The following is a 20,736-nucleotide window of genomic DNA, read 5'->3' as shown; positions in this document are numbered from 1 at the left end:
AGGAATCCGAGGGTCGAGGCTGGCGGCAGACGAGAAGAGTCAAGCAGGAATCCGAGGGTCAAGGCTGGCGGCAGACGAGAAGAGTCAAGCAGGAGTGGATTCAACGGAGCGGGAACTGGGACAAGCAGGAACGGAACAAGGCAAGGATCTCAGGAGCAACCACAAGAACAAGCAGGAACAAGCAGCGGAACAAGCAGGGAAGAAGCAAGCTGAATCCAGGAACGCAACTAAGCACTCACAGGAGCGACCTCGTTGCAAGGCAAGGAAACAGAGACTGAGGCTGCCTTAAATAGCCAGCCGAGCTCCGACGTCAGAAAGGGGGCGGTTCAGCACTTCCGGGTGCTGGACCTTCAAGAGCCACCCCTTCGCGTGCGCGCGTACCCGGCAGGGGGGAGGAGTCAGAATCGGGCTCGACGGCGTCTCCACGAGGGAGACGCCGCTGCCACGCGGCCGACCAGGCCCGAAACTGCAGCGGAGCGCGGCGGACCCGGGACCCCCGGCATGGAGGTAAGGGCCCGGTTGCTAGCCTGGCGACCGGGATCGCAACACTAACAATACTTAGCTGGATAAATCAGATTTATTTGGTTTAGTGGTGGCCGCTGAATATTTGGCTATGTTCAGCAGCTGCCACTTAGCCAGATAAGCCCAATTTATCTGGCTAAGTAGCGTTTGAATATCGGGCTCCAAATGTTTAGTTGTGACCCTTGAGAATAAAATAAGAAATAACTTGTAGATTTGCTGAATGTGGTTAAGTGGCTTTTCCAGTTTCCTAAAACTATGTGCATAAGTTCAGGGAGGGCAGTTTTCAATGGCTTCCATAGGAATAAAGTCTGTGGTTACTTTTTACAAGAGATTTGTTTGAAATGAATGGGTAAATGAAATGAATGAGACCATTTTCATTTCATTCATGTCCCTTGAAATGTATGGAGGGTGCCCACAAATATAAATTAACATTTTTGCTTCATTTGTATATGTTTACCATTTAATTATATGGCCCATGTAAAATTGCTACAGTGAGATTGGTAGCTATAGCAGCCAAGCAGTGCCTGAGATGTAGTAGTCTGAACAGAGCCAAGGTAGGAGAAGTAGGCAAGTAGATAAAACAGAGGATCCATTCAAGGTTAAGCCTATAGGTGGCACCTGGACTAAATTACATTGATATCCTCTAACTGAAAGGTCCAAACATGTACAAACAATTCCATTTTCTCTGTTGGATTTCACAGGGAGAGGTTGTCTTTTTGGAAGCTGTGTTATAGTGAAAGATAAGGTTTAAGAAGGAAGGAGAGGGAAGAACTTTGACATTGGCAAAGGGCTTTTAATCATCTTCACTGCTGCAGTTAAAGTCTCTCCACCGTGAGAGCGAGACAGAGACACTGCATTCTGTTTGCTCACTGGAAGGAGGGCAGAGGAGATAGAGAATCAGTGAACAAACTGCAGTAATTTTTTTGACCTCTGTCTAACTTTGCATAGTAAAAAAATCATAGGTGAAAACCTGTCACGCTGATGTTAATAGAATTTTTTTTAGATGCTAATCCGATTTTTGTAATGTGTAACATCAACTTAATACACCTACTTAATGTGGAGTGTATTTCTTTAAAGTAAACTCTATGGTGTAGAATAAAATGTTAAAAGGAGTTAGAGGAAAGTTTCATACATAAATGTAGGTGTCCCCGCACCACTACTTTGTGGTATATATAATCATAAACTCTCCTCCTCCTCCTGTGTGATTTTTTTGTATGTATATAATCGAGAAAATTTTTTTCTTTACTTTTCTTTATGGTATCATGACCTAGAGACTCTGCCGGGGCGAGAGGGTGGATGGACTTTCAATGTGAGCAATGCATAAAAAAGGCTTGACAAGCATTAATACTGAATAAATCAATAAGATGAAATTCAGACTTCCCCATTTGATGTTGGTGTAAAATGTCCGTCTGCTGATAACGGTCCCGACACGAACTATCCGTGTTTCAGATGTCAAATCTTTCCTCAGGGGTGTGCAAATGAATGCTGGACAACCAACTGCTGGGGTCTGTATCTCTCCATGTCATTAGATTCGGTGTTTGCCTCTGATAGATGTTACTCCATCCTCGCCTGCGGTCAAGTGGTCTGTAGGTGTGCCATGACCCCTTTTATATGGGACGCTCGAAGTGAAATTGACCAATGAGATCATAGTGGCAGTACATTACTTATAGTGAAAACTGTAGAGAGACAGAGAACCTAAAAGCAGTCAGTTTCTTCTCTGTTTGACAGTTATTTTTTGTATGTACAAAAGAAGACAGTCAGCAATTCACACACAAGCCCTGATAAAGATATGTACATATATTCAGACATATAACAATACTCTTTTCAATCACAATTGATATGTGTACATTGTATTTGAAAACTGATAGAGGGATTCATCATTCCTCAATGTTTACAAGAGAATGATGAGCTGCGAAGGAAAAAGGGGTGGGCGCAATAGTCTGCACCCAGCTGCATCGTGGCGGTGCGTTTTCACCCACCATGGTTGCAGTGTGAAGCATACTATCGCCCCCATAGCGCCACCTTAATAGGTGGTGTTATTTCCAATGCTACTGCCGGCGATAATGTCTAAAGAATTATGGCCTACAGTGGTACTGAAAAAAACAATTCCCTAACCCCTCTCAAACCCCACCCTAACCCCTCCCCTTTCCGTCATTTAAATTTTACCGCCACGATGCGGTAGTTATCGCATGCAGTAGGGCATTATCACTTACGATAACGCTCTAACACACGTGATAACCCCTCATTGCATTTTGATAAATTACTCTACGGTTGTTTTATGCATGCTTAAAATCTATGTTTCATTTTGTATTTATACACAATATTGAAAATGTATCTGTCTACTGCAAAAACAAATTGATGCCTTCTTCAGTTATTAAATATGTAAACTACTTTTCTTTCTCTTTTAATATTCAGCGTTGAGGCAAGTAACATAAGACAGAATTATCATCTTTAATACTGAGTTGCCAATGAAGGAAATTTCAGAGTCTGTTAAAGGAAATTTCAGGTGGAAATGAAGACGACACCTTAATCTGCCATTGGCATTCACTAGACTGGAGGAATTATTTTGAGAGATAGAGGACAAATAGACATTTTTTTTAGGCATCTTGGGTATTTCTTAATTTTATGATGCCTTGATTACAAAATTTAACATTGAAAGAGCAAAAAAATGCCAGCTGAGTTTTCTAGCACCTTGAATTATCATAGTGCAATGCAGCTGATCATGTCAGAACGTTTACAATTGGAGGATGCATGAGACATAGGCAAAGGGAGCACTGGTAAAGCTAAATGTTTTGATAAAGTGCTCAATATTGAAAAGACTGCAGTTATGGAAATGGAAGACAGAAGCAGCCTGCTGAGAAAAGAAATAGTCTGCAAACCTGAGAAATACTGTGATATTGTACAAGATTCCTCTATCAGTGTTGCCAAACAAGTTCAGTCAAAACACCCATGCTACCTATGATATATAATCAGCTCTCTATAGATCTCTTTCATTCTTTTTCATTTTCTGTGTTTTTCAAAATCTTCTAGCTTACTCTTCTCAGCTTTATGCTGCAGAATGACAAATTAGGCATGCTGCATCTACTTATTTAGGGCTCTTTCTTTATATTAGCTGAAAAAACATTGCTCAGCAGTCATCCAGAAGGGGGGATATGACTCACAGACTGTTAGTTACTGGACTGTCTTGCTGAGCTGGATCAAACATGGGAATAAGAGTTGAGCTACAATGCATCTCGGAAATTCACAAGGTGAGTCAAGGGACCTCGGATTAGATCTGAGCCAGGCTGAGCCTTCTTTAATACTGCAGATCTAAATCCCTTTCCCGCCTGGTTTGAATGGGGATGTCTTAAGCAATAATCCCATCTCAACAAGGCATTTATTTGCAGTTAATGCCTTGCCCAGATGGGATTTTTTCTCTGTTATAGGCTAAAATCTGCTGTAGGGTTTTTCATGATATATTTTTTTAATAAGCAGGTGACTTGAACATTCTGAACACTTAAGTTAGTTTAAATAGGTTATTTCTAGAGGAGTAATACACTGTATTGCAGCCAATCAGATTTGTCTGAAAGTCACTGAATCTTCTATTAGGATATATAATACAGTAATCTGAACCTACTCATTTATTCTCAGTTTATACAGTGGGCTCTTTCTATTGTTAAACAGTTCAGGCTTGCTTTATAAAAGGCTGTTCCCAAATGCACAAAATGTGGGCAACCGTTTTATAAATCATGCCCTCAGAACTTACCACAATGAAATTATGCACAATGGTATTACAAGTCTTGAACCAGATTTATCCTATATAAACAAGAAAACAAGAATTTTTGTATCAATAAAAGTTATCTTCTGAAACCATCCCACGAACTGGTCCGTGCTGATAATGATTAAGGTATACTATTGTGAATTTTGTTATTATTAACTAACATATGGACTTCACCAAGGTCATTATTTATCTAGTCCCCTGACACACATTCAGTATTAATTTGGAGTTTTGAATGTCTGCTACAGTAACAAACAGAAGGCCTTGTTATGAGGGCAATATTGTAACAGCCTGCATATGAAAGTTGGTAAATATAAGCAATAGTTACATCAGTTTTCAAAACAAAATTACATACATGTATCTGCTTTGAAAATTATCCCATCATAACTACTAGCACATAATCATAGCTGCTAATTTGTGCACAGGAAATTCTCGAGGAAATTTATGTGCACAAGTTTGATAATCCCAAAGTATTCTAAGCCCAAACTCCTCCCTGACCCTGCTCTAAAGAATGCCTCAGTCCAGGTAATCTTACGGGCCCAGGACATATACATGCTGGTTTACCATGTATCAGACGGGAACTTTTATGATAGGCCATTTCTGCAGGTAAAGCTCTGTTATACCTGCAGAAATGCCTTGGAAAATTACCCTTCCTGTGGCTATGAGAAAAATGCTTAGTAGATCTGTCCTTGAGCTTGAGATTTCTGTTTCTTCCATGCAAGTGGATTCATGCCTGGTACGTACAAGTTTCATGCACATTTTCTATTTTAGTTTATTTATGGTATAATTACATAGTCCATTTGTTCCTTTTGACTTTGATTATGCATGAATGGATTTTATCTAAAATGAAACTTTATTCTGTGGCTTAAAAAACAGTAGTACAAACATATACATTGTTCAGTTAAATTAAAATGAGAAGTCATGGTTTATTATTTTTAACAGATCCAAGATATCGTCCTGTTTAGTCTATGTGTTCTCTCCTTCATCTGCCAATAACTTAGATGTCTGCTTGCTTCTAAATCTGAATGATATTTAGTGTTTTTTATTATGTTGTTCGGAAATCATATCAGATCATCATTAAGCAGTCAAAAATAACCATTTTATTAGCCTGATAAGATTTATCCAGAAAACTCACATGGAATATTTAGCAGCATGGCTGTGCTGCTGAATATCTCTAAGTTGCTAGTTACCTGGATAAATCTTATCCAGCTATTGAGCAAATCTAACTTATCCGGTTAATTTAACTGGATAAGTTGAATATTGACACTTATTTGGCTAAGTTAGCTCTATTCAGACTACTACTTCACAGGCACTGCTTGATTGCTATAGCTACCAATCTCACCGTAGCACTTTTACATGGACCATATAATTGAATGGGAAACACCCATTTCCCACCCACCACTTAGCTGGATAAGTACTTATATGGCTAAGTATTTATCTGGATAAGTGGTTGCTGATAATCACAGCCAGATATTCAGCTGCTGCAATTTAGCCAGATAAGCACTTACTTATCCAGTTAAGTGGCACTGAATGTTTATCTCACATTGTTGCGTTTGATGACTCACGGGATGCCCCATGAGCCGTTGCTCTCACCTCTGCAGACGCTGTGCTCCAGTTGGCTGCTGCCATTCTCGGTGCAGTAGGACTTTTCTGACTCTTCCTGCAGCAGGAGGCTGCTGACAGCCATGCGGCAGGACGCTGCCAACTCATACTTCCCCCAGCACTCCTTAGGCATGTCCGCAGCCGACACTGGCCTTCTTTAAGGGACCATGGTGGGAAAGGCCCCGCGGCCCCTGTTGATGACTTCATTGTCTTTGTCATATTTAAGAGCAGTTTCCCTGATGCACTGTGCCTCAGCAACAGGTCCAGCTATATCCTATAGTGCGTGTTGCTTCCTGTCTTCATCTGCCCAGTCTGTTTTAGCCTTCGTCTGCCCAGTTGCTCTTAGCCTGCCTGCCCAGTCTGTCTCAGCCCTATCCATTTCTCTTCCTTTCCCTCAGATGGATACCTGCTTTTGACCCTTGCCTGGAATCTCACAACGCCTGAACTCTACCTGTCTTGACCCATGCCTGGATTATCTCTATCATCAACAACTCACCATCAGGGAAACTCCCTAATGTGTGGTTGCTATCCATGAGGAAACCATTCTGTGATCCCCTCTTTTGACAACCCTTTCTATGAGCGGCACCTTCATTCTGTTATGGTCATAAGAGAAACTACAGGTACTTTGAAATTGTTCAAACCGTAAATTGGCAAAGAAATTTGAACTGTAAGCCGGTGAGCAAGATTCCTCCATTGTCCCTGAAGCAGACAAGTAGTTGAAACATGGCCAGGGTCAGGCAAGCGGCTTCGACCATGTAGAGATGTAGGAGTTCGGTCGGAACTGATAAGTATTCATAAAAGGGAGCAGGAACACGGCACAGGGTCGAGCTGACTACCAGGGGGAGGACACTTACTTGAAATGAGATGAAACACATGGTTCATTTATGAACAAGAAGTACATGGCTGCAATATAAAATAATTACAAAAATAAAATAAAAATAAGATTTTGAAGAATAAAGCCAGTAGCTATTCAGTATTTGTTGCATTGGAGGTGGACCCTTGGGCTGAGGTGGTGGTGATGCAACCCGCAGGCATGGACCTACGGGTCCCCACCATCAGTAGGTGGAGTGGGCTGAAGCTAGAGGCCACTGGAGCTTCACCTATAATAGCCCTTGTTCCCCTCGGGTTGAGCCTTTGGGTGCCAGGGCTGGCAGGACTTAGGTGGGCCTCAAGGTTAGCTAGAGATGGAAAGTGATTCAGCCCAGAGACAGCAGCTGGTAGATGGCATAGTCCTATCCTGGACAGGATTCGGTATTGGAACTCAGGCACCAAAGGAACAATAGGTGACTGGAGGCACTCAAGCAAAAGAAGGCCTAAACCTTGTAAGTCCATATCCAGAGGATAGGCGAGGGGAGGCATCACTGACAAGTGAGTATAAGAGCCAGCGGCAAGTGGAGGCTGTGGCAAGCAATGTAGAACTCTGGACCCAGGAAAGTCTGTAGCGTAGTCATTCAAAGCAAGGGTCAGGACATGGAGAAGGCAGGTGTGGTCAATTAAGGCAATGGTCAGGACACGGAGAAGGCAGGTGTGGTCAATCAAGGCAATGGTCAGGGCATGGAGAAGGCAGGCGTGGTCAATCAAGGCAATGGTCAGGGCATGGAGAAGGTGGGCATCAATCAAGGCAATGGTCAGGACACGGAGAAGGCAGGCGTGGTCAGGTGTAGCGAAGGTACGGGGCTGGAGAGAAGCTGGAGTAGTCAGGCGTAGCGGAGGTCCGGGACTGGAGAGAAGCTGAAGAGTAGTCAGGCGTAGTGGAGGTCCGTGGCTGGAGAGAAGCTGAATAGTCAGGCGAAGCGGTGGTCAAATCCAAAGAGTCAGTCCAACACATAGACGAAACAGGAATAAAGAGTACAGGAATCGGGAACCACAGGAAACAGGAACACAATGAAGAGACGATTCTCGGATCAGCAACGAGTACTCGGAGTATGAGGAGACCTGTTGCAAAGGCAATGCTGTGGAGTGAGGCCTGAGCTTTTATACGCTGAAGTGTCTGACGACAGTATCTGGGTCTGCGGCCAGGTTCCCACCGTGGGCCCTTTAAAAGAACTAATGATGCGCACGCATGCGCCTAGGAAGCAGCGAGGCACTGATGGCGGCATCTCTCCACGAGCCACGTGGAGAGGCCCGACGAAAAGGTCATCTTGGCTGGCAACACTGGGTAGCATGGCAGGGCCGGAGGCACTGGAGGGAACCTGAGGTCGGAGCTGGCGGCCCACCGCCACCAGTGAAGAGGAGCCAGGAGCTGGAGTCCTTCTGAAAAGGTGAGAGGGCTGCGCCGCGGGGCTGCCGTGGGCAGCACGCATAACAGTATTTAGCTATAAAGAATTTTATTCTCACTTACACCAGATAATTAGCAGGTGTAAATATACACAGATGACATATGTATGCACGTTACTTTGGCAACTTATAAAAGAGCAATCTATATGCCTAAATGTTGGCCTTGCCCCTGGCCCACCCTTTTTTTGTATGAACACATTTATTTGCACACCATTACTTGCACGTGTATGTTTGAGGTTGATCAAATAGCATCTATGTGAATATGTTTTATTTGCGCAAGCATCTACTAATTTTTACGCGCACACCTCTTTGAAAGTTCGCCTTAAAGCTTTCACAATAAATTTTCAAGATTTTTTTTATTTAAAAGTGTTTGTTTTTTTTTTATAAAAAAGAACTTTTCAACAAGAAAGAATCTACTTGACATCTTAAAATAAAAAATAAAAAATCTATTCTAAGTTATCAAACTCTCTTTTTCAAAACTAATGGAATAGAGCCTGATTTACTAAGGCTTTTCTTCCATTTTATGTCCTTGGGAAAAATCCTTAGTAAATCAGGCCCATAGTTTGATAAGAAATATTTAGATTAATAACTTCAAAGTCCAAGGGCTTAATTCATTCAATTTGAGGCTAAAAAAGAAGCCTAAACAAATAGCTATTCAGGAAGACTGGTACATAAGACTTGCTAGTCAAAACTAAGGCAAGGGATATGTGGGGAGGCTAAATGGCAGTAAACTGAGTATTAATTAATTTATAACTAACAAACTAGAGCATTCTTTATGTATGAACCTGATTCCTCCTTTTTAGACATGCAAATTTGCTCGGGTGATAACATCTCTTATAGAAAAAGGCAAGGAAATTCCACTGAGCATGTGCAGGTTATGATATCAGTATGAATTAAGGGCAAGAGACCAAAAACATTTCACCACTTCAATCTTCACACCATTTTATTTGCATACTTTCTGAAACATTTATTCACTCCAGCTCTATATGATTCAATGGGGAAAAAAAATCAATTAAATAAAAATACATGTTGCAGTTTGATTAAAAGAAAAAAAACCTGCCAATGTTTTAGTAAGCTTCACTGCACAAGAAACTGCTGGCAAGCAAGGCCAACATTTATCCAAATGTAAAAAAACCACTTTTCCCCATCTGCACATTTCACAATTATTTTTAATTGTTAATTGGTGTATATTCTTTTTTATTTTGTTCTTCACCATTATGGATGTGATCGGAAGAGCAGAACATAAATATAATTGATAATGATATTGATATTCTCCTTTCCCAATTCACAGTTATCCTATCCATGAAAGGGCAGTAATTAGAGGTCACTAGCCATAAACCTTTCCCTTACACAAGCATGCAATCTTCAACCCTTGCATTGCTGTCTATGTTTCACGACCTTACAGACCCTTTCAAATAACAACAACACAGACTAGCAATGCCAGGGGTTCTAATCACTGAAACCTAAGCTGTCATGCTAGGGAGGTAGTTTTTAGATGCTATAAATCAGCGTTCTCCAACCTTTTCAATCTGAAGGCACACCTACATTAACAAAAATGTTGTGTGGTACATCATCCTCTGCAAAGCAGGCAATGCAAGTACAGAGAACTCATTTGGCCAAAAAAAAGAGCTACGGAAGCACTGAAAACCCTTCCAGTCTCTCTTCCAAATGTTAAATCAAAGAAAGAGAGAAGACTGAGACAAACATGAACCAGTCACAATGAACCAGCTCCCTCTGTATACAAGTGTAGGAGAAACAAGAAGTTGGTGTGGTGTGGGCAACCAAAGGGATGGTAACTTTCAAACTGGTACGTGGGTGCACATGTGCTGATGTTCATCAGCCCATGCCCAGGGATGTGGCCATTTTATAACATATGTGTGTATATGCACGCATTATAAAATAGTGTGACCACGCATACTTGTATGATCAATTTTAAGTGGACACACTTGTGCGCACAAATGCCACTTCTACTGTGTAAATGAAGGGATTTTAAAAGGCACACATGCCAATGCCATTGCTAGTTTCCCCAGTTTGTTTTAGGGATGTGCAGAGCAAAATTTTATGTTCATATTTTTTATGTCCGAAAGGGGGTCCCACTTGCGGCCAATATGGACATAAAAAAAATCCAATGAGTTGGGTATATGTACATATGTGCAAAAAAAAAATTTAAACCCCCTCACCCTCCTTAATCCCCCCCCCAGACTTACCACAACTCCCTGGTGATCGAGCGAGGAGTGAGGACGTCATTTCTGCAATCCTTGGCGAGAAGCATGTGACGTCGGTGGCACGTCGAGTGACGCGGCGTCACGTGATTCCCGGCTCGTTCGCGCTGGACGGCTCGTTCGGCCCAAAAAGAACTTTTGGCCAGCTTGGGGGGGCCTCCTGACCCCCCCAAGCTGGCCAAAAGTTCTTTTTGGGCCGAACGAGCCGTCCGGCGCGAACTTGCCGGGAATCACGTGACGCCGCGTCTGAGTGACGCGGCGCCACGTGATTCCCGGCTTGGGGGGTCAGGAGGCCCCCCCAAGCTGGCCAAAAGTTCTTTTTGGGCCGAACGAGCCATCCGGCGCGAACGAGCCGGGAATCACGTGACGCCAGCGTCACTCGACGTGCCGCCGACGTCACATGCTTCTCGCCAAGGATTGCAGAAATGGCGTCCTCACTCCTCGCTCCATCACCAGGGAGTTGTGGTAAGTCGGGGGGGGGGGGGATTAAGGAGGGTGAGGGGGTTTATATTTTTATTTTGGCTCAACAATCGCGATTTCCCACATATCGAACATATCTATGTTCGATATGTGGGAAATCCGATCGTTTATGTCGAATCAATTTTTTAAGTAAAAAAAAAATATGAGTTGCGTTTTACTAATGCGGTCAATCCGAATGCACACCCCTAGTTTGTTTCCAGTTCACCCAGTTAAGAGATAGTACTTGCAAATCCCTAGCTTATTAACCTTCCTTCTCCCTGTTAGCACTGACTTTTAAAATCCCACTGATCAGTCTAGATTTTTTTGCTTTATAACTTACATGTTATCCATAGCAGACGTTACACAGCAGGGGACCCTGGCACACACCACTGTGCATAAGTATTTACACACAAATCCTGGAGTGCCAATGTTCCACCCAAACCACATCCATGCTCCACCCTTTTTGGATATTTTTCATTTGTGCGCACAGCGGCATGTACACGTGTATCTGAGAGGCTTTTAAAATCCACTCGGCATGAGCTGGCCCAACATATTTGCACATCCCCTGATTTTGGCATGCATTGGGCTTTTAAAATTCACCTTTTAGCTAGTTACCTTGGCTGCCGCATGTGGCTGTCAGAGCTAGGGTTGGCTGAAGGCAATCTGCTGCCTGAGAGGAGGTATGAGATGGTGCTCTCCCCCTGCCCACCACTCACTCTCCCTCAAGGCACAGTACAGGTCAAATCATCAAGAGGGGCAAGGGGGGGGGGGGGGGGGGTCCCTTAGAGTCTGGCCCTTTCAGTGATTTCAAATGCTGCAGAAGGGGGAAAGCTGGGTCAGAGTTCCCAGAGGAGTGGCAGATAGAGTATCAGTAATAATGTTTCTAGGAAGCTGGTAACTCTGCCATACCTCTAGGAACCCTCAGACCTGCCTCCCACCTTTTCCCCATCATTTTTCCCTTGAAGAAATGGGAGATAGGTGAATGATGGAGGTCTTTGTGGCATATTTTCCAGGCTGGTGCAAGGGCATTAGGTACTAGGCAAACTTTAAAGCCTTGTCCCCATCCCCTCTGCCCTCACCACACACAATTACAAATTTTGCATTTATAATAATTAATTTGACATGAAAAAGGACATTGAGTATAGTCTTCTGTGGTAAAATTATCATAAAATATTATAACCCAAAAAACACACTCGGAATGTATATGGCATTAGGTTAATAGTATTGCATGTTGGATGTGAGCTTTGCCCTCAGAAAACCCAGAGTAAACTGAATTACAAATACATTATAATATATATCCAATACCAAAAGAGCAATAACTGCCAGCCTTCAAACAGTAAAAACCTGGACTGTGAAAAGGCAACACTGAAAATATACCAGGTCCTAAACATCAATATACTTCCTATTAGTAAAACCAAACAAGCCAGCCTACACAGAAATTAAATTCCTAGTAGAATGCATCCCCTCAGTTATCCCCTCAGGATGTATCTGTCACCAAATACAGAATAAAGAGACTATAAAGTATAAACAGAAATGAACTGGGAACCTCAACAAACCAGACTATGCAAAGCAAGAATGGAAAAATAGAAATGCCATTCCTCAAAACAATAAAATGAATTTAAAATGTCAATCATAATATTTAAAACATCTAATAAAAAGAATATTTCAAAACAGCCGATGAATAGAATAACAGCCAATAATTAAAAACTTATAAACATGATAATATTTCCCAAACATCAATAATATTTCAAAATAGCAAACATCAAATAACACTTAATAATTAAAACTAATAAGGATAAAAAAACATCCCTGCTTTCCATACCTGGAAACTTTTGATTTCCAGTCACCGAGAGATTTCTGTGGAATAGTGTGGAGGTGGGGTGGGGGCAATGAGGGTGAACTTTCTCCTCTTATATATACATACACATATTCATGCTTCTCACACATACAATCACTCTCACAGACACATACACAAACATAATCACTCTCTCAGACACAGACACACATATACATACACATTCTGCTGTTGTGCTGCTGTTCATGTGCTTACTCAACGAGTACCCACCGCCCCAGTACTGCCACACTATGTTAAATTCTTGCTATCAGCCGTTCCACAGCCTGCACTCACCCCCTGCCTTTCCCATTACCATGCCTTCTCAGCATCCAAACCCTCCAGGATACTCACTGATACCATAGCCAATGCATGCTGCTCCTTCGAGATGCCAGTTGGCCATCCCCGTGACAGCATAGCAGAAAAATTCATACTCGTATAGCACAGACAGACCCACTCCAAATACAGAATAGAGAAACCATAAAGTATAAATAAAAATTTGCTGAGAAAAATCAAACTGGAAACTGCAACAAACCTGACTGTATTATGCAGGGCAACACTGGAAAAATAGAAACATCACTCCTCACAATAATCGAACAATAAAATCAAGAGATATAAAATATCATTCAAAATTTTAAAACCATATTAATGAAAAGACTAAATATGTCAATTTAGCTGATGAATACAATAACCAATAATTTAAATTTATTTATTTATTTATTTATTTATTTATTTTATACCGACCTTCATAGTAAATAACCATATCGGATCGGTTTACATTTAACAAGGGTATAACTGGAGTAACAATTCAAATTCAAGTAAACGAAAGATAAACAATAGGTAGGAATAAGTCAAAGTTACAATCAATCAACAGGGAATGAGAACTTGGAAGCTTGCCACAAGCTGGAAAGAAGATAAGGCAGAAAATAAATATAAAGTGATACCATAGAGCGTACGGGTTAAAAGCTTAATGTTGCTTTAACCTGGAAGAATCAGAGTCCATTCGTGAGTATAAATGCCAGAACGGGTAAGGGTGAAGGACAACTAATGATTGTCTGGTGGATCGGCGAAGGCTTGGTGAAAGAGCCAGGTTTTAAGTCTTTTTCTAAAAGTTAAAAGGCAAGGCTCCAATCTGAGGTTTGATGGGATGCTATTCCAGATAGATGGGCCAGCTATCGAAAGAGCTCTGTCTTTGGTCGTCGAGAGGCGTGAGGCTTTAGTGGGGGGAAATTTCAGAGTACCTTTGAGATTATCTCTAGTAGGTCTGTTAGAGGAGTGGAGTTTGAATGGGATTTCCAGGTCGAGTTGAAGATGATGATGGATGGTTTTGTGAATTACTGTGATTGATTTGTATAGAATTCTGAAATTAACTGGTAACCAATGTAGGTTCCTGAGGATGGGTGAGATGTGTTCGCTGCGGCTGGTACTGGTCAGCAATCTCGCTGCCACATTTTGTATCATCTGCAGTGGTTTGGTAGTGGATTTGGGGAGGCCTAGGAAAAGGGCACTGCAGTAGTCTATTTTGGCGAACAGTAGCGCTTGGAGGACTGTCCTGAAGTCATGGAAGAATAAGAGTGGTTTAAGTCGTTTTAGAACCTGTAGTCTGAAGAAACAGTCTTTGGAGGTTGTGTTGACCATTTTCTTAAGGTTTAATCGATTGTCTAGTATTACCCCGAGGTCTCTAACCTGCTTACAGGTAAAGTGAGAGATGTGTGGTGATGGTGGGGGGATATTGTTTTCATTTGAGGAGATGTGGAGCAGCTCTGTCTTTGAGGCGTTGAGAACCAGGTTTAAGCTGTTGAGTAGATTAGTGATGGATAGAAGGCAGTTGTTCCAATGGGTGAGTGCTTTTGAGATTGATTCTGTTATCGGGATTAGAATCTGTATGTCGTCAGCGTACAGATAATGAATTAGGTTGAGATCTGTTAACAGTTGGCAGAGGGGGAGGAGGTATATGTTAAAGAGGGTTGGAGATAGGGAGGAACCCTGAGGTACACCAAGAGTTGATTTTGTTAGGGGTGACTCTTTATTGTTGATTTTGACTTTAAAAGTCCTATTGCTGAGGAAGGACTTGAACCAGTTGTAGGCAGATCCGGAGATGCCGATATCTGCTAGGCGATCCAGCAGGATGGTATGGTTGACGGTGTCAAATGCTGCCGAGATGTCTAACAGGACTAACAAAAAGGAGTGTCCTTTGTCTAACCCCATGATAATATGGTCAGTAAGTGAAATGAGGAGGGTTTCCGTGTTGCGTGATTTACGGAAACCATATTGCGAGGGGTATAGGATCTTGTGGTCTTCAAGATATTCAGAAAGCTGGGTGTTTACCAGTTTCTCCGTTAGTTTGGCAACGAAAGGGAGGTTAGAGATGGGTCTGAAATTAGCTAGTACATTGGGGTCTAAGTTGTGTTTCTTGAGGAGGGGCTTGAGTGAGGCGGTTTTTAGACTGTCTGGGTAGCTTCCTTGCGTTAGAAGGCTGTTAATGATACTGGTCAGAGGTCCTGAGATCGCATTTGGGATGAGAAGCAGGAGTCTCGATGGGATGGTATCAGCTGGATGGCTTGATGGTTCCTGTCTTTTTAGAAGGGATTCAATCTCTTTAGTGGAGATTGATTCGAAGCTGTCCAATTTGGGTCTAGTAAGAGACGGGGGATTCTCAACTGACTTGAGAGGTGTAGTATTTGGAGGAAGGAGGGCGAGGGTATTTAAGATCTTCTGTTGAAAGAATGAGGCGAGCTCATTAGCCTTGGAAAGAGCTTGTTCGTCTGGAATAAGTGGGGGGGGGGGGGGGGTGGGGGTAGATTTGGTGATTTGTGTTACATAAGCGAATAGGGCCTGGGCATCATATTGGAAATGGTGTATTTTGTTTGCATAGTATTCCTTTTTTTTCTGTAGAATGGCGGTCCTGTAGTGATGTAAGAATCCCTTGTATGTTGAAAGGGTAGAGGTGTTAGGGGTTCTGCGCCATCTGTTTTCTTTATGGCGTAAGGCCTGTTTCATCTGTTTAAGATCAGAGCTGAACCAGGGTTGATTTCCCTTTTTTGTTGGGTTGATTGATTTGGAGACTATTGGGCACCATTTGTTTGCGACTGCTTCAGTAATCTTTTGCCATGAGGATAGGGCTGAGTTGAGGTTAGCTAGGTCTAGGTTAGAGAGTTCTTTGGAGAGCTGATCACTGAGAGTATCAGATGGACATGCTTTCCTGAATTGAATGGTAGAGAGGTGTGGGGAGGTGTGTGTCTGTTTGTGTGTGGAGAAGGAAGATTCTCCATTCCCCCGGATGTCCCATTCCCTGGGTTCTATTCTAAGATCCATTCCCCCGGATCTTAGAATAGAACCCAGCATCTCAACATTCAAGAAAAGACTCAAGACGTGGCTGTTCACGCAGGCCTTTCCTAACTCCAACATTACTTAACTCCCTTCAATCAACATACTTTGCTAGTAATAGCATTAATAGCCACCTCTTATAATGTTATTATATATATATATATAATTATCTGATCTTCATTTTCCTTCTTACTCCAAGTTATTGATTCCCTGTTACATGTAACTGCTTTTCTGCACCATTGTTCAAATTGTAAAGTTTATTGCACCCCTGTTTCTTGTGAACCAGCATGATGGGACTACCGTCTTGAATGTTGGTATATAAAAAACTTAAATAAATAAATAAATAAATAAATAAATAAATAAAAAGATTCTATCAGGAAATGATCTGACCAGGGGATTGGGGTACAGGTGGGTTCTACTGTGCAAGTGAAATTGGAGTTGATGAAGATTTGATCTAGAGAGTGTCCAGCTTTATGTGTGGGGCTGTTGATGGTCTGAGTGAATCCCATGGTGCCGAGGGTGGTGAGGAGGGCTTCGCAGTTCGCTGAAAGAGGTGTTGCATTTGTATGGAGGTTGAAATCCCCCATGATCATTGTTGGAAGGTCTGAGTTAATATGTTTTACGATGGATTCTATGAGGGGTGAAGGGTCCGTTTCTAGAACTCCCGGGGGAGCGTAGACTAAGAGTATTTGTAGATGTTTTGACTTGACTAGACCCAATTCCAATTTGGACTCTGTTTTGATTGAAAGTGCGGTCAGTCTGAGTTCTTTCTTGGATGCTAAAAGAAGTCCGCCTCCTCTTTTTTTGTGTCTATGGAAGGTGAAAATATCATATGTCTGGATGGGTAGTTGGTTGGTTAAGGCTATGTCCGAGTTTTTAAACCAGGTTTCTGTGATGGCACAGATGTCTGGGTTGGAATCCAAAAGGTAATCATTGAGAATATGTGTCTTCTTTGTTGAGGATTGCGCATTGAAGAGGGTTACTGAGAGTAGCGTGAGGCCTAGAAGTTGGTTCAATGGAGATGTCATGATAGGGATAATTCTTTTTTGTATGACGTTAGTGGTGTTAGTTGAAAGGGTTCTCCTTTGGTTGTGGATGATTGGGATGTTGTAAGTGTGCATGATGAGTGGAATTCTGGAGGAGGTTTAGTCTGAAATGAATGGATGAAAGAAGGTGTCTGTCTGATTGAGGAGAGGTTAGGATGATTGCTGAAACTATTTGTAAGATTGTTGGTTCGGCTGGAAGAGTGTTCTGTCCTCAGTAGGTGTGAATGGGGTTGTCTGACCGGTTGCTGGCGGTGATTCTGTCCTGGAAGGTCATAGCGTTGCTGTTTAGGAAGGCTTTGCTTGGGTTGGCCTTATGAGGAGCTTTAATGTCATTTCCGGTAAGAGCGTGGCACAAAGCGTTGGAACTTACTGCAGATGTTCGGCGTCCGCTTGGAAAAAGACCCCGACAAATTCTTCTGGGCTGTCTGAAGTGGCTGCTCGAAGGGGCGCTCAAAGGGGCAGGCCCCTTTGTCGCACTCCTTAGGCGCGCAACGCCCGGCGTGCGACGCCTGGGAGGGCAGGTGTGTTTAAATCCGGCGGGTCTCTGCGTGATGACGTCACCCCTGCGCCCTGCGGGGCGGATCTCGGTGCGGCGGGTCTGGAGGGGGTGGGGGCTCGAGGCCCGGTGTGAGAATCAGGCCGAATTGAAATGGAAAAGGCGGGATCGAGGAGCGTGCTCTCGGCTTATCAGGTAAGTCAAATCGGGGTTAGCAAAGGCAGGCGGCCGGTGTGGGAGCCCGATTGGGGAAGGCGGAACAAGGAGGCCTTACCCTGACGGGCTTTCAGCACCGGCTGCGCGGGCCCAGTTCACCGCCGATCCCGTGGCGAAGAGGAGAACACACACAAATCTCACATAAAGAATTGCAAATTAGCAGACAAATGAAATTACACCCAATATTAAAACGAATAAGGTTTGAAAAATCTCCCACTTTCCATACCTGTGTCTGGGGCCTTCACTTGAACTCTGCTGCCTTGGTCCTTAGCCGGTCCCCCTTTGAGTGCACTTTTCTACACGGACTATCTGGGGCATTTTTCTTGTAATCACATAGTAAGGCTGTTATCAGCTCTAACATTAGAGCTGTACTGTAGCTATTGGGGGCTACCACTTCCGCTTTCTATTTTCTTTGCTGTAATCATAATTGTGCCAAAATGATAAGATGCTAAGCCTGTATAGGTAATGATGCCATTTCTAACAGTGTATGTATAGATCTACACTGAGTGTGCTATTCAGTTCATTTATAATGTTATGTGCTATTTTCTATCTTGTCCTTGCAGAATATGATTACCAAAGACATTGACTTTATTTTAAATAGTTGACTACATTTGATCGCTAATAAAGTAGTCACTGATCTGAAAAATATACTTTCTGGTTGGGTCATTTCATTGTGTATTTTTTGGGTTCACTAGGTACAAGGTTTACCCTCCACATGGCTTTGCATGCTAGTGTGCCCTTGCACATTCCAACTAGCCAATTATTTATCAGGCAAGACCATATCGGCTAGGCCATACAACTGAACACTCAGCTGTACAAGAAGCTATACAGCTGAACACTCAGCTAAACAAGAAGCTTCTTAATGTGGAGCTTCACTATTGGCTCCTGTTGCCTTCTTCACTATTGGCTCCTTCTTCACTATTGGCTCCTGTTGCCTTCTTCAGACAGCATACTGTTGGCTAACTCTTGGATATATGGGCCTATATGTGAGATGGACACTAGCTAGCTAGTGTTCAGTGCCATATGCTGTTTAGTACAATAGGTGTCAAAATGGTTGGCTAAAGGTGCAGTAGCTATGCCTTCACTCTGTGGGGGCCCAATGGGTTGGAGAGCTATGTACCTGTCATAGTAAAATGATAACAATTCTTTGGCCTCTTCCTTAATGAAGATATATCACCTCTTACCATAAAATGGCCCTTCTCTCTGGCTATGGCACTGAATGCTTTCATGACATCACTCTTTTGGCAGAAGCCTTCTTGAAAAGTAACTCATGCCCAAGGTATAGTTCATCTGTAGGGAGCTGAAATGTGGAGCTGCAGGTTCCTGGCCCAGAGAGTATATTGTGTACATATAAAGCTTGTTTGGAGTTAAGGTAAGTTACAGTCATCACCGCATAATACTTTACCTTGGGCCCCCTTTCTTGTGTTATCACTCTACTTAAAAGATCTATATCCAACCTTTTTAAGTTTCGCACTAAACAAAATATGTCATCTACTTGCAAGCTGCAGAAACAGGGTGTCAGCTGCTGTGTTCAACTGAGAATGAGGAGTGAGGGATTTGTGTTGCTTAGAGAATGTCCATAGGCTAAGAGCAGAGGGCCTAGAGGGCTGCTGCTTGAGACCAGGCAGACCTGGCTTGAGGATCTGTATAATATGTGTAAGGTTATAAGACAGCATAAGGTTACCTCTATGTTAGCTTGGCTCTTCAAATACTATTTCCCAACCCTTAGTCCATGCCACTATTTTGAGTGACACTATATGAACTGTATAGGACTTTCTTATTCTGTGGCAGCTCCTTCAGAATGGCTTACTGCATCTGGGGTTTCTAGCTAATTTGTGTCTGTCACTCAGAAAGAAGCAAATGCTACCCGTTTATAGGACTCATCAAACCCTGAAGCTGTACCTCACAGCTGCCACACATGCCCTAGCTGAAAAGCTTAAACCTCATGGTATGATAGTGCAAGTCCCTGGCTGCTTGTGTATATCCTCTCGAGATTCACATTGGTGTGACCTGACACACAGAATATGCTAGTCCAAATCATGCCATGCTGCAGCTTTTGTTTTACCTGTGTGAGGGTCTAGACAAACTGTGGCTGACATCCTGGCTGAACAATGACTAACTGGTCACACATGAGCTAGAAGCCCAGCAGTGTGGGTACTAAAGGAATGTGAGTAACCAAACACATTTCTACTGCTCCAAATGGAAAGCGTGGAATGTAGCCATTTGTTAAGTGAAGCTGTAGAAAGTGTGTAATGAATGGCCACTCACAAAGCTTTGTGGCAAGTGCATTGTGTGGCCACACAATATTAGCAGGTCTCTCCAGCATGAGGATAGAAAAGCAGACCCTGGCACTCTGGCATGTACACCTAACAGTACATGCCATTTTGTAAGGGTTTCAATGCTGTTACCTCCCCCACAGCCCCCCCCCCCCCCCCCATGTCCCAGCCGGTTGATAGAAACATAGAGCCAGAGAGGAAATAGAGAAAGAAAGAGGTGTCTTACCTAAGAGCCAACTATTGCCATAGAGGCCATCCTCAAATTATTCAAAGAGGCCTGATTTCCTAAGTATAAAGGAATCACACAACTCCTGGCCACCACATCAAGAATGTGCATGTGAGTGTCACAGAGCACTTGCACGTTGAGGAAGTGGAAGAGCTTTCTGTTGCGGAAGATCTCCTTCCTGTTACATGGTGGGATGATGGCTATGTGAGTGAAGTCGACAGCTCCCACAACATTGGGAAAGTGTGCAACAGCAAAAAACTTCTCTTGATATCCATCAAGTCCTGCCTGTCACAAGGGAATGCAATGTAGTGATCAAGGCGGTCAGTTACAATTGTTATGACCTGGCCCAGACAGTGGGAAAAGGTGGTTTCTACCAATGACCCCTACTGTTGTTTGGAAGGAGCCAGATGCCAGGAAATGCAAGGTGGACAACAGTTTGGTGAGGTCAGGTATAGCGTGAGACCGTTCCATGATCGGAT

General features: G+C 42.9%; 1 long non-coding RNA gene across 2 annotated transcripts in view; it reads left to right on the top strand.

The window, feature by feature from the left end:
* LOC115093581 overlaps window positions 1-20,736 on the top strand; it is a 183,647-nt gene that overhangs the window by 79,228 nt on the left and 83,683 nt on the right. The window contains exon 3 of one of the 2 annotated variants that reach the window (XR_003857341.1): window positions 2,938-4,374. The exons of the other annotated variant lie outside the window; for it this stretch is intronic. This is a non-coding gene — a long non-coding RNA (uncharacterized LOC115093581). Of the gene's footprint in view, window positions 1-2,937; window positions 4,375-20,736 lie in introns of those variants that run through there. 2 annotated transcript variants of the gene reach the window in all.

Source organism: Rhinatrema bivittatum, chromosome 6 (assembly GCF_901001135.1).
Source record: "Rhinatrema bivittatum chromosome 6, aRhiBiv1.1, whole genome shotgun sequence".
Classification (NCBI taxonomy): Eukaryota; Metazoa; Chordata; class Amphibia; order Gymnophiona; family Rhinatrematidae; genus Rhinatrema; species Rhinatrema bivittatum.
The sequence above is the reverse complement of the archived record's forward strand: the minus strand, read 5'-3'. Positions and strand labels throughout refer to the sequence as shown.